Here is a 13,273-nt window from a genome sequence, read left to right on the forward strand (position 1 = left end):
TCATCAGGGGATCAAATACTTTTTTCCCTCACTGTAGCTCCACCGAGCTATGGTGACCACCATAATAAACAATCACAAACAAAGACAGGGGGGCAGAGGGAATCCTTATACAGGTACCAATGAGGGGATATGAACCAGGTGTGTGTAATAAACAAGACAAAACAAATGGAATGATGAGATGAGGAGCGGCAGTGGCTAGAAGGCCGGTGACGTCGAACGCCGAAGCCTGCCCAAACAAGGAGAGGAGGCAGCTTCGGAGGAAGTAGTGACAGATGTAAAATGTTCTCTCTTGACTTTCAATTTCATTATCATCTACAAATGTTAGATGTACTATTCTTTAAAGAAAAATGTTGTGGATTACTTTAATTTGGGAACTTTAAATTGAGAGACAACTTCGCATTAAGGGAGACTGGGAAACAGACTTTGCAGTCAGTTTCACATTGCTCAGCACTTTAATGGATGCCAACTGTTCTTTCTGTGTTTTTAAATTACATTTGATTTGAATGAAATTTAAGTGAAGTAATATTATTTTAGATAATGATAATGTGAGATATTATTTTAGAAAAAGTCAACACAAAAAGTACATGTTTGGTGGATTCAATGGTGTTATACTTACTGTCTTTCACAATTCATCCACTGTGTTAACTATACAGCAAATTTGACATTGTTCAGCACTTTGTTTAATAAAATAAAATACAAAAAGTTTTGGGCCACAAGTATAGTTTCGAAAGAGTTACTTGTACCAAACCAATGAGTGGTGTGATGCATGTCTTTTCTATCAAGTTTTTATAATACAAACATTAGATCCTGACCATACAAAACGTGTTAAAAATGTATTAATAAAATGCACTGACATGATTTGATGTAAATGTAATTTGATGGATAGTTTAAGAGTTAGAGGAAAACAGCACAACGGGTAATGACATGCTTAAGCAGTTAAAGATTTTACGCAAGGGAAATAAACGCAGCAAGGAAATGGATGAATAGGCCAACCTTAGGTACAGTGGATGATGCATGTTCTATGTATTACTATTGGAATGCACAATTGACATGGTGTTTAAATCAAATACTACGGTGTCAAAAATAAAATAAAACGGCAGTATATGCAGTTAAAAGCTTAAAGACAAATAATATAGCTGTAGGCGATTTTAAAGTGTAAGGCTTTTTTGGGGGGGGGAGTTTGACTACCATGACATTTTGGTTTCTAGAGTGCACTTCCTGTTTAGAAGAATCAAGTGTTTTATGATGCAAGTAGATTTTTGTTTGGTGTGTTGTGAAAAGCACAGCAAAACATAACAAATAATATATTAAACATCAGATTGTGGTTCAACAGGTTTTGAAAATAACTACTAGTGTTAAAGTGGCTAGTGTTCAATTTCTTAAAGTGGCCAGTGCTTTCTAGTCTATGTCTATAAGCAGCAGCCTCTAATGTGCTAGTGATGGCTGTTTAACAGTCTGATGGCCTTGAGATATAAACTGTTTTTCAGTCTCTCAGTATCAGCTTTGATGCACCTGTACTGACCTCACCTTCTGGATGATAGCTGGGTGAACAGGCAGTGGCACGGTTGATTGATGTCCTTGATGATCTTTTTGGCCTTCCTGTGACATCGGGTGCTGTAGGTGTCCTGGAGGGTGGGTAGTTTGCCCCCGGTACCTCTGGAGAGCCCTGTGGTTGTGGGCGGTGCAGTTGCCGTACCAGGCGGTGATACAGCCCGACAGGATGCTCTCAATTGTGCATCTGTAAAAGTTTGTGAGGGTTTTAGGTGCCAAGCCAAATTTATTTTGCCTCCTGATGTTGCAGAGGCTCTGTTGTGCCTTCTTCACAACACTGTCTGTGTGGGTGGTCCATTTCAGTTTGTCAGTGATGTATACGCCAAGGAACTTGAAGCTTTCCACCTTCTCCACTGCGGTCCCGTCGATGTGGATAGGGGGGTGCACCCTCTGCTGTTTCCTGAAGTCCACGATTATCTCCTTTGTTTTGTTGACGTTGAGTGTGAGGTTATTTTCCTGGCACCACACTCCCAGAGCCCTCACCTCCTCCCTGTAGGCCAGGGCTGCCTAACCCTCTTCCTGGAGATCTACCGTCCTGTGGGTTTTCAGTCCAACCCTAATATAACACACCTGATTCTACTTATTAGCTGCTCAACAAGACCTTAACTAGCTGAACCAGATATGCTAAATTAGGGTTGGACTGAAAACCTACAGGACAGTAGATCTCCAGGAAGAGGGTTGGGCAGACCTGCTGTAGGCTATCTCGTCATTGTTGGTAATCAAGCCTACTACTGTTGTGTTGTCTGCAAACTTGATGATTGAGTTGGAGATGTGCTTGGCCACGTAGTCATGGGTGAACAGGGAGTACAGGAGTGGGCTGAGCACGCACCCTTGTGGGGCCCCAGTATTGAGGATCAGCGAAGTGGAGGTGTTGTTTCCTACCTTCACCACCTGGGGGCGGCCCATCAGGAAGTCCAGTTCAGTTACCTTTGCTTTCTTGGGTACAGGAGCAATGGTGGCCATCTTGAAGTGTGTGGATACAGCAGACTGGGATAGGGAGAGATTGAATATGTCCGTAAACATACCAGCCAGCTGGTCTACGCATGCTCTGAGGACATGGCTAGGGATGCCGTCTGGGCCGGCAGCATGCGAAGGTTAACAGGTTTAAATGTTTTATTCGGCCACAGAGAAGGAGAGCCCACAGTCCTTGATAGCAGGCCGCGTCGGTGGCACTGTGTTATCCTCAAAGCGGGCGAAAAAGGTGTTTAGCTTGACCGGAAGGAAGACGTCGGTCTCGGCGACGTGGCTGGTTTTCCTTTTGTAGTCTGTGATTGTCTGTAGACCCTGCCACATACGTCTCGTGTCTGAGCCGTTGAATTGCGACTCCACTTTGTCTCTATACTGACGTTTTTCTTGTTTGATTGCCTTGTGGAGTGAATAACTACACTGTTTGTATTCTGCCATATTCCTAGTCACATTGCAATGGTTAAATGCAGTGGTTCACGTTTTCAGTTTCGCGCCAATGCTGCCATCCATCCACGGTTTCTGGTTAAGGTAGGTTTTAATAGTCACAGTGGGTACGACATCTCCTATACACTTCCTGATATACAGTGAGGGAAAAAAGTATTTGATCCCCTGCTGATTTTTGTACGTTTGCCCACTGACTAAGAAATTATCAGTCTATAATTTTAATGGTAGGTTTATTTGAACAGTGAGAGACAGAATAACAACAAAAAATCCAGAAAAACGCATGTCAAAAATGTTATAAATTGATTTGCATTTTAATGAGGGAAATAAGTATTTCACCCCCTCTCAATCAGAAAGATTTCTGGCTCCCAGGTGTCTTTTATACAGGTAACGAGCTGAGATTAGGAGCACACTCTTAAAGGGAGTGCTCCTGATCTCAGCTTGTTACCTGTATAAAAGACACCTGTCCACAGAAGCAATCAATCAATCAGATTCCAAACTCTCCACCATGGCCAAGACCAAAGAGCTCTCCAAGGATGTCAGGGACAAGATTGTAGACCTACACAAGGCTGGAATGGGCTACAAGACCATCGCCAAGCAGCTTGGTGAGAAGGTGACAACAGTTGACCAAAATCGAGCTCTTTGGCATCAACTCAACTCACCGTGTTTGGAGGAGGAGGAATGCTGCCTATGACCCCAAGAACACCATCCCCACCGTCAAACATGGAGGTGGAAACATTATGCTTTGGGGGTGTTTTTCTGCTAAGGGGACAGGACAACTTCACCGAATCAAAGGGACGATGGACGGGGCCATGTACCGTCAAATCTTGGGTGAGAACCTCCTTCCCTCAGCCAGGGCATTGAAAATGGGTCGTGGATGGTTATTCCAGCACTCAAAAATACAGAAAGGAGTGGGAATCAAACCCTGAATTCAAAGGCTGGTTGAAGCTGTTTATTGGAGATGATACACAGGCATACTGCCTGTATTGTAAGGCTGATTTCTACGCCAAACTTAGTGATGTAAAAAAACACATGACAACTCAAAAACATATTCAAAAGGCAAAGCCTTATAACAGTTCCACCCAAAACAAGCTGCCATTTATGGTTAAAAAAATTGACTCTGGAAAAAAGGCTGAGGCCACCATGGCATTAGCTATCGCTGAACACTGTTCCATGCTGGGATGTGATCACATTGGAGAAGCATGTAGAGCTGCTTTCTCAGACTCCACTGCTGCTACCCACTTCAAAGTGCACAGAAATGATTAATGGTGTTCTAGCACCATACTTTCTGAAAAAGCTGGTGGCAGATGTGGGTGACCAGCATTTCAGCCTCCTCCTCGATGAGTCCACGGATGTAAGTGTTTCTAAGTACCTGGGGGTTGTGATAAGGTACTTTAGTGACACCAAGCAGACAATTGTATCAACATTTCTGGGGCTTGTTGAGTTGGAGGGAGGACATTCCAAATCTATAGCCCGTGCTGTTGTGGCTTTCCTCGAGAAGTGTTGTCTTAAAAAAGAGAAACTCCTCGGGTTATGGACTGACAATGCCTCTGTTATGACGGGGATTAACAATGGGGTCCATAAAGTGCTGAAGGAGGAGTATGGCCTCAAAGATCTGGTTCTTATTCGCTGTGTATGCCACTCTCTGCAGCTTGCTGTAAGTCATGCTTCCCCCATGGTGTGGAGTACTTGGTACGAGAGACTTATGACTGGTTTTCAGTGTCTCCAAAGCGCAGGGAGGCCTACAAGGCCATATATGAGACCATCAACTGTGGGGAGAAACCTTTACAGAAAACCAAGGTGTGTGCCACACGTTGGCTCTCCATTGAACCCGCGGTTTCACGCATTTTGGACCAGTGGGAGGAGCTTAGGCTGCATTTCGCAGTCACCAAGTCCAGTGAACACTGCTACATGGCTGAGGTTTTATACTCCATGTACAGTGATCCTCAAAACATATTGTATCTGACTTTTTTGAAGTCAGTGCTGGGTGAGGTACAGTTGGCCATCAAGGCTTTTGAGGGAGAGCAAGTAGATCCTCTTAAGCTACTTGACATCTTGGTTAGCCTGATGAAGTATGTGAGCAGCAGGGTGCTGAATCCACTGGCAAATGTTGATATACTCAAAGGGCCAATAGATGGATACATCAGTCCCAAACCGTACCTTGGTTACATTTTTGAGTCAAAGGCAGCTGAGCTCCACCTTGCGCCTGAGGATGAAAACAATGTCCGAAAGCGGTGTGTAGCCTTCACCATCTCCCTCACTAATGAGTTGAGGGTGAGACTGCCGGTCAACATTGAAGCATTGCAGTACATGTCAGTTTTCAATGTGGAGGAAACTCTAAAGCACAATAAGCCCTGGAGAAATAAAAAAAAATTGCTAAGCTCCTTGGCTACTCCCCTGCAGAGATAGACAAGATTGTCCAGCAATGGCGTGCCATCCATCTTAGTAAATGGAATGAGACAAAAAACACACTGGGCTTCTGGAGTGAGATTTGGAAGTTCAGGGATGCAGCTGATATCAACCTGTTTCAAGAACTTGCCATGGCTGCTGTGTCTGTATTGTCCTTGCCACACTCAAATGCTGAAGTCTAGAGAGTATTCAGCCAGATGAGTGTGGTAAAAACTTAGAAATCGGATGTCCTTGTAGACCCTTAACTCCATCCTGTACATTCGATATGGACTGAAGCTGTCTGGTGAGGCTTGCTATGAGCACCAGCTGCCTGATAATATTTTGCAGCTTTTTGGCACATCAGCTGCTTAATCATTTAAGTCAGCTCCCTCAGTTGCTGAACCTGCCATAGAGAGCCTTGACCAAAATGACGATGACCCACTCTTTCTGTGAGCCAGCACAGCCTGTGTGTGTGTGGAGGGGGGTCTGAAAAACAAAATTAGGGCCAGACTAGTTACAATCATCTTCTCACATTACCATTGACAGTTTTTTATATTGTCTCTTTTTGGTCCATTTAGATTGTTAATGTAGATTGTATACATTTCTTTTTTACAAATGTTATGGTTAAAAATGTTCATGTTTTACTGTGACTTGTTGTAGGCTCCTAAGTGGACCATAAGGTTAAAAACCAAACCAAACTTAAGAACACTAAACATTTTTTTTTTTAAATACAACGAAGTAACTCCGCCAGAGTCACTTTTGGGTCACTTTTGCCGGTCCCAAGCCCAGATAAAGAAGGAGGGTTGGAATTGTGACATTAAAAAAAACAAGAATCGACAGAAGAAAGTGTGTTCAAAACATATTTAGGGTGTTTTTTACTCACTTTTTGTCTCTCCCACCTCTCTCCTACAGCGTCCATCACAATTACATGCACATGACAAATTTTGCAAATTAGGTGATGACGCCCTTTCTCCTCAATCTGAGAAAACACTGAAGAGAGAGGTATGTGTTGCAGATTACTCCTGTGTAGAAGTCCATAACGTTAAATAAATAAAGCATCCCAAGGTCAATGCTATAGGTATTGTTATAAGGGAGTGTGAGACTATTGAAACATGTAACTTTCAGAGTGTATCGTTGTTACTGATACCGTTTTAGAGAGTGTTAAAAAGTATTGCTGTTGCTAGCTAGCATGTCTTTCTGTGATGCCGATGGTTAGCTGAGCTGCAGACATATGCTAGCGTTGCATTATGGGAGATGTAGTTTTAGCTCTCTAAGGTCTGAATGGGGTAATGTTGTTTCACGTTGTAGCTTGTTTGTATTACACTGTTTTTGTATATGAGTTGTTGTATTTTAAAACTGTCAACACTGAAATTACCTAGCAATGTATTGGAGATGTGCATTGGAGACTGATGTATTCCTGTCCTGTCTTTTCAAAATGTTATTGCAGATCTACATAAAAGGCCAAAAAGACAGCCTTGGTGTCGCTCTTAATTTCTTGGTTCTTCTGAGCTACATATAAAGACCAATACAGATGTATGAATGTCTGTTTATTAAATGGGTAAATAATTTAATCCATTTTCCATTTCATGAATTTATTCACAGGTAAATAGTAATATGCTCTAAACTGCTCTGGTGACAAACAAACTGCTGCCCTGTTTCCAGTCGTCCACATGGCTGGGAGAACCTATTCAAGTAAGTAAATACATTTCGAAAATGTAAAAAAAACGATGTATTATTAGCTAACTAGCTACAGTGCAGGCTAACTCAAATGAGCTGCTAGCTAGCTATCTAGCTAACTTTACATACTGTATAGCTAGCTAGCTAAGTGAATTAAATATCACCAGCTACCTAACTTCATATTAGCTAGCTATCTTTCATTTGTAGGTAGCTAGCTAACAGCAATGGAGGAGGGTGAAAGGATAGCAGCCCCAACTGTCAAAGTGAGAGAGTAGGCTATTCTGGATAGGGCAGGTACTTTTGTGTAGGTCCAGTCCCTAGAAGTGAGGACAGAGATAATAGTAATATAATATTCAGTGCTGTCTAATTTGAGTATAATGAAGTCTGTTTCTTGTGATGTCCTCAGATAGAGAGCTTTGAAAGCCTGTCTGCAGATGAAGAGGTCCCAATGAAGAGCAGTGGTTCTCAGTCCTGGTCCTGGGGACTCAAAGGTCCTGGGGACTCAAAGGGGTGCACATTTTAGTTTTTGCCTTAGCACTACACAGCTGATTCAAAGGATCAACTCATCAAGCTTCAAGTGGTATTTATGTATTCATTTGTGATCCTTGATATTATCCTGCTGTTGTCACATGCAACATATGCACGTGTGTGCACATGCATCCACATGCATCCATCTATCCAATGTTATCATGATTTGTTATAGGATATATTATACTTCAATAATCCACAATGACCTGGTGTTGTAAAAGTCTAATAATGACATTATCTTCCATATTCCTACAGATACCTTGCAACTGGAGATTCCTTGAAAACGATTGCCTACAGTTACCGTGTAGGGCACTACAAGGTTGGGTGACCAGGGCCATCTGGGATTGCCTCCTTGGGGAATTCAGGCGTGTGAAGGCTACCTGTGTCCTGCATAACTTCATGAGAATGGACATGAGGATCAGGAGGGGATCTGCAGCTCACCACGGTGTGCCAGAGGAGAGGTCTGCTGCTTTGCAGGATGTTTCAAGGATGGGGGCCAACATCGCAGCACAGGAGGCAATCCATGTGCAGGAGATCTTCACCTCCTACTTCTTCAAAGAGGGTGCTCTACCCTGGCAACACCATAGACTACACTATACACAACCAAAGGCTCTTTTAAGAGCCACGCACATTGCAATAAGAGTATTCTTCCATTTACTTAGCTATGTTAATATTCAATTCCCAGTTTCTCTCCCTTTGATTTCTACTTCTCAGGTGAGGGTGCTGTTTAGGTAAGTGTGATGTCTGTACAAAAACAAAACAGGCTCTTTTAAGAGTCACCCATATTGAACAAATGTGAAACAATTAGACACCTTATAACCCACACCTACACCCTCGTGTATCAATCTGATTGATGGATTTTGTTGTGCAGTAAGCAGCAGTGGCGGCTCCTGAAAAAATTCTCAGGGGGGGCAATTTTTCTGATGATTTAGGTGACCTACACACATTTTAAAAAATATATGTCCAGCAACAACATGAAGACAGGGGCAGCATATAAGTCAATACCAGAAGCATTTATTGACTGATCTCAAAAGTGTTGGCTTACCAGGGTTGGTGGAGCCCTCAGTTTCATCTTTGCCTCGCAAAGCTAACTCAAACACTCCGCAAAACTTCACACACTGGATTAGCCGGCTGAGGATGTGGCGGTTCTTGCTAATGTCGTAGTAAATATATTTGTTATAGTGAATATGGAATATGATATGTTGAGTAAAATGTTGTGCTAAGATCTATTTAGGTCAGGAGCTGGTTATAAGTTATGTTCCTATCCAATAACAATGGACAAAAGGGTCCTATCTTGTCAGCCTTGTCAGCAGGTGGCCAAGGACAACACCCACGCCATAGGCCTCTCAGTTCTTCCAACTCACGAGTTCTTGCTCTGAGGACACACACACACACACACACAAACACACACACACACACATCATCACTGTTAAACACACACACACACACACACACACACACACACACACACACATCACTGTTAAACACACACACACACACACACACACAAAAATCCCCTCTCTTAGGCTGAACATTTGAAGACAGAGAACCCGACTCAGAGCCAATGCAACAGTGACAGTAGCCTGGAGGGGACCTCGCCCAACTCATCAGGACCAATCAGAAGATCAGAACTACTACATTCAACCTACTTCATTTATTGCATAAAATGTCTGCACACAATGTTTCGGGGCTCTCTTCAGATAATAATAATAATAATAATAATAATAATAATAATAATAATATGCCATTTAGCAGACGCTTTTATCCAAAGCGACTTACAGTCATGCGTGCATACATTTTTGTGTATGGGTGGTCCCGGGGATCGAACCCACTACCTTGGCGTTACAAGCGCAGTGCTCTACCAGCTGAGCTACAGAAAGTGGATACTCATGGATGCGCATCGCAATTGTAAAATGTCAACACAATTGGAGACACCACGTCATTTTTGGAGACATGTTATTGACAGTAAACTATTGTAGATGCGACTGCTAACTAAATAAAACATTTTAGCTGGCTAGCTAATCATCTTAGCTAAATGTGGGGCAAACAATTCAGTTATTTACCGTTAATTTGAGGGATTGGGGTGAAAGAAATCGAGTTATATAGTGATACTTTACGATATACTGTATTGACAATATCGCAATATTTTAGCGCTAGTTGGCTGTACCTGCACCAAAACACCATTATTGTTCTTTCATAGCTTGTTCTCAATCTTTTCACATTGGGAGCCAATTTGTTTTCAGCACTTTTATTTCCATGACTGATCAAAACTCGTTCTCATGGCTTTCTGATCCCTCTGCAACAGACATATGGTGCGCAATAAAATCACAGTATCGAATCGCAATACGTATAGAATCATGAGACTCGCAATGCATATATCTTATCGTGAGGTCCCTGGCAATTCCCAGGCCAAGTTCATTTGCCACAACAAATCTCTTCGCTAGCAAACGCGATGTCTTCTCCAAAACGGCAATGTGTCTCCAGCAATGTTTACTTTTTTGACGTTCTATGGCATCTCCACTTTCCAAGCATATATGACCACATGTAATATTTTGGTAAGTGATGCAAATAGTGAACTATGTAGGGCCAGGATGTAAAATATATGTAGCTGCAGCAATTTCTCTTATCTGATATGGTAAGTAATGGGGCTTAATGTATAGCTCCCTAAGAGTTTGACGAACGGGTCCGTGCACGCGATTCCAGATATCTTTACCTCTGAATAAACTGCCTTTATTATACCATATCCACCCTGTCCAAAGTCTCTACTTGGTCTCAGTTCTCCAGTAAACTTGTGATTATCAACACTAACCTCATCGTTGTGGTGGCGGACAGCTAGCCTGTATCCCTCATCCAGTTGAGTGGCAATGTCTTTTTTCGTTCGTACCAATTTTTGGAAAATCCTCGGGTGTAGGACTTTCCGCCTTTAGTAGAAACCTGTTGAATTATTAAATTTGGTCTGGGAGGTCCTAATTGTTTCGTTGCCAATTTATCTTCATTTGTTCGCCGACAAAAAGGAACTTCTTTCAAAGACACAATCCGCTCTTTTCTTAGTTACGTTCATGGTTACGTTACGTATGACGAAAGCGCGTAAGTGCAAGCCCTCAGACACCCATAGAGATTGTATTGAAAGCTCTGAAATTTGAAAAAAATAGATTTTACATGGGAGTCTATGACAGACTTCTGGGCGATTTTCAACCTGACTGAAATCGCCCCAAAAGGGGGGGGGGGGAGCCATTTGAAGCACGACTTTAGCCTGATTCGACATTTAGTGGCAGTGTGGCACTGTGGCAGATCAGACGTATAGATTACAACACTGATAACTACTGTTGCCGTGATATAATTGATTAGAAAAAAAATCCCTTCCTTTTCCCGTTTGGCAGTGCGTCGCCCATATCGCCCTATTAAACAGGCCGCCCCTGGTAAGCAGGCTCAGGTGTATTACTGTGGCTCCTTCCACCTTCAAAGAATAGGCAAGAGGACCAACCATGGAGAATAGTAAGACACTTCATTATTTCTATAAGTACGCTATATTTTTTGTCCTCGGGCGTCTGTGTATGTTTTTCAGTATAAAGTACTCTGCAGCCACTTCGTGTGGACACCAGGTGAGGCCACACACACAGATTCCTGTTGAACACTGTCTCTTTAACTACCTGATTTTCTCAATAACAGTCTCAATTTATCCCTCTCCCCCGTTCTCCCTAAATCCTCTAGGTTATATCAGCTGTGTCGGTCAACCCCTCCCGCATCTGAACTGGCTACATAGAGGGCACAGCATGATCAGAGGTGAGAGGTCACTTGGTCGGGTCAACAGGAAGTATTACTAAAGAGATGCTTTACATTGAAATACAGATAGAGATGTAGTAGTCCCAGAGTTAATGATCCAAGGTCAGTTTTGCACTGTCAGTCATCATGATTAAGATGACTGACAGTGTTAGCATGATTAAGCCTTGTGTTTTTTTTATTCTATCTCTCTCTCCATCTGTCTCTCGTCTGCAGGTATGTTTTGATGTGAGAGAGGATGCCAACCCCCAGTCCTGTCATCGCAACCTCACCCACTCTTAAGATAACCTTCGGGCCAACTGGGGGCCCAAGGCTTGTTAGGAGACACAGCTAGAGACACTATTATGTAATTGTGATGAACTGAGAGAATATTAAGTTTAGTAGCACTGTAGTTCATTAATCATATGCTCTCTTCCCTGCTCCTCTGTTCTTACCTCTTTCCCTTTCTGTCTTTTACACTCTCACACCTCTCTTCCCACCTCTTTCTTCCTGTTTTTATAATGGACAACAGATGTGCATTGAAGTACAGATTGAACTTGTATTTATAATATTTCAATGATATTTATAATGCATATATTATGTATTTATAACACTTGGATAATAAACTTCTTTCAATAAATCTTTTCATATTCTCTACTGGTTGAAAGTAAGTCTCTCATTTGATGAAATACTACACCTATCCTGTGTCCTCAGATCAGTGCAGATGAAGGAAATTAAATATTGAGAATAACCGGTTTTAGTGTTTACATGATGCATAGGAGGTGTAGTGTACAGTTTAAATTCTGTTTCTGTATATATATGAGTTACAAATCAGCCTTTAACTAGTTAAATTATGTTTCTAGTCTATTACATAGTTACAATGTGTAACCATTGATGTCCCAGGACCAGGATTGGTAAACACTGTTGAAGTGTATAATTGTAATACATCATGCAGACACAGCATCATTCAAAGACTGGAGTTTGATACTCCTGGAATTGGATATGATTGAAAGTCTCACAGACATTCATACCTGAACTGCACCTTTATTTGCCAAGGAAGAGTACATGATCAGTTAAGATATTCAATGTACAGGCTACAATGTGGGGATCTAATGCTTGGTAATAACTACATGTATTTACGACTTGCATTCTTGGCACAAAGTTATATTATATTCTACTCAATCCATAGGCTTAATTAATGTAATTCAGACTGTTTTGAAGTTGATACAACCGGCTATGATAGCTGAGGTTCATAGCCAGGTTCTGAACTAATATTTATACCAAACATTTTAGGGTCCATACACAGATCGGCCACATAGCTAGCTACATATCCATAGGCATACAGGTATTTTTATCCTCCACTGCACAATAAGCAAGAAAATAGTTAGCTAGCTACGTTACTTCAGCTGCCTTGCATAGCAAATATGAGCAAGGCAAGCTTACAAAATGGTACATTCATTTTGCAGTAAATGCTTTAGCCAGCTAGCTTTCTAAATATCGATTTTCGTAAATGTACATTATAACAAAAATATGCATAATCTTTTGTCTCTACATTAACAAACATATTCCTCTCAACTGTACATTTTTTGCATGATTCGTTTTGATGTTATAATTACTTACATTTGCTTCCATCGTAGTATTTTGTCAGCCAGCTTTGCTGAAGAAAGTCTCCAGCCCAGTGTTGCCAACTCCTCAGTAAGGAAAGTAGCTATTGGCTGTCCTAAAAGTCGCTAGAAGTAGCTAAATGACATCATCGCATAATTTGCATAATTGGCCATGTGCATATAATTGTGATGGACGCTGTAGGAGAAGGAATAATGTCGTGGGAGAGACAATCTGTCATGATTTAACTGGATTTGAACCCAAATGCAGACCACTACACCGAGCCAGAGAAGGTTTAACAGGTTTATTTACAAAGTTCAATTTGTCCAGGTTTCCAATAATAGGGGAAAAGCAAGTCCAG

Source organism: Coregonus lavaretus (assembly GCF_964263955.1).
Source record: "Coregonus lavaretus genome assembly, chromosome: 33".
In the NCBI taxonomy this organism is placed as follows: domain Eukaryota; kingdom Metazoa; phylum Chordata; class Actinopteri; order Salmoniformes; family Salmonidae; genus Coregonus; species Coregonus lavaretus.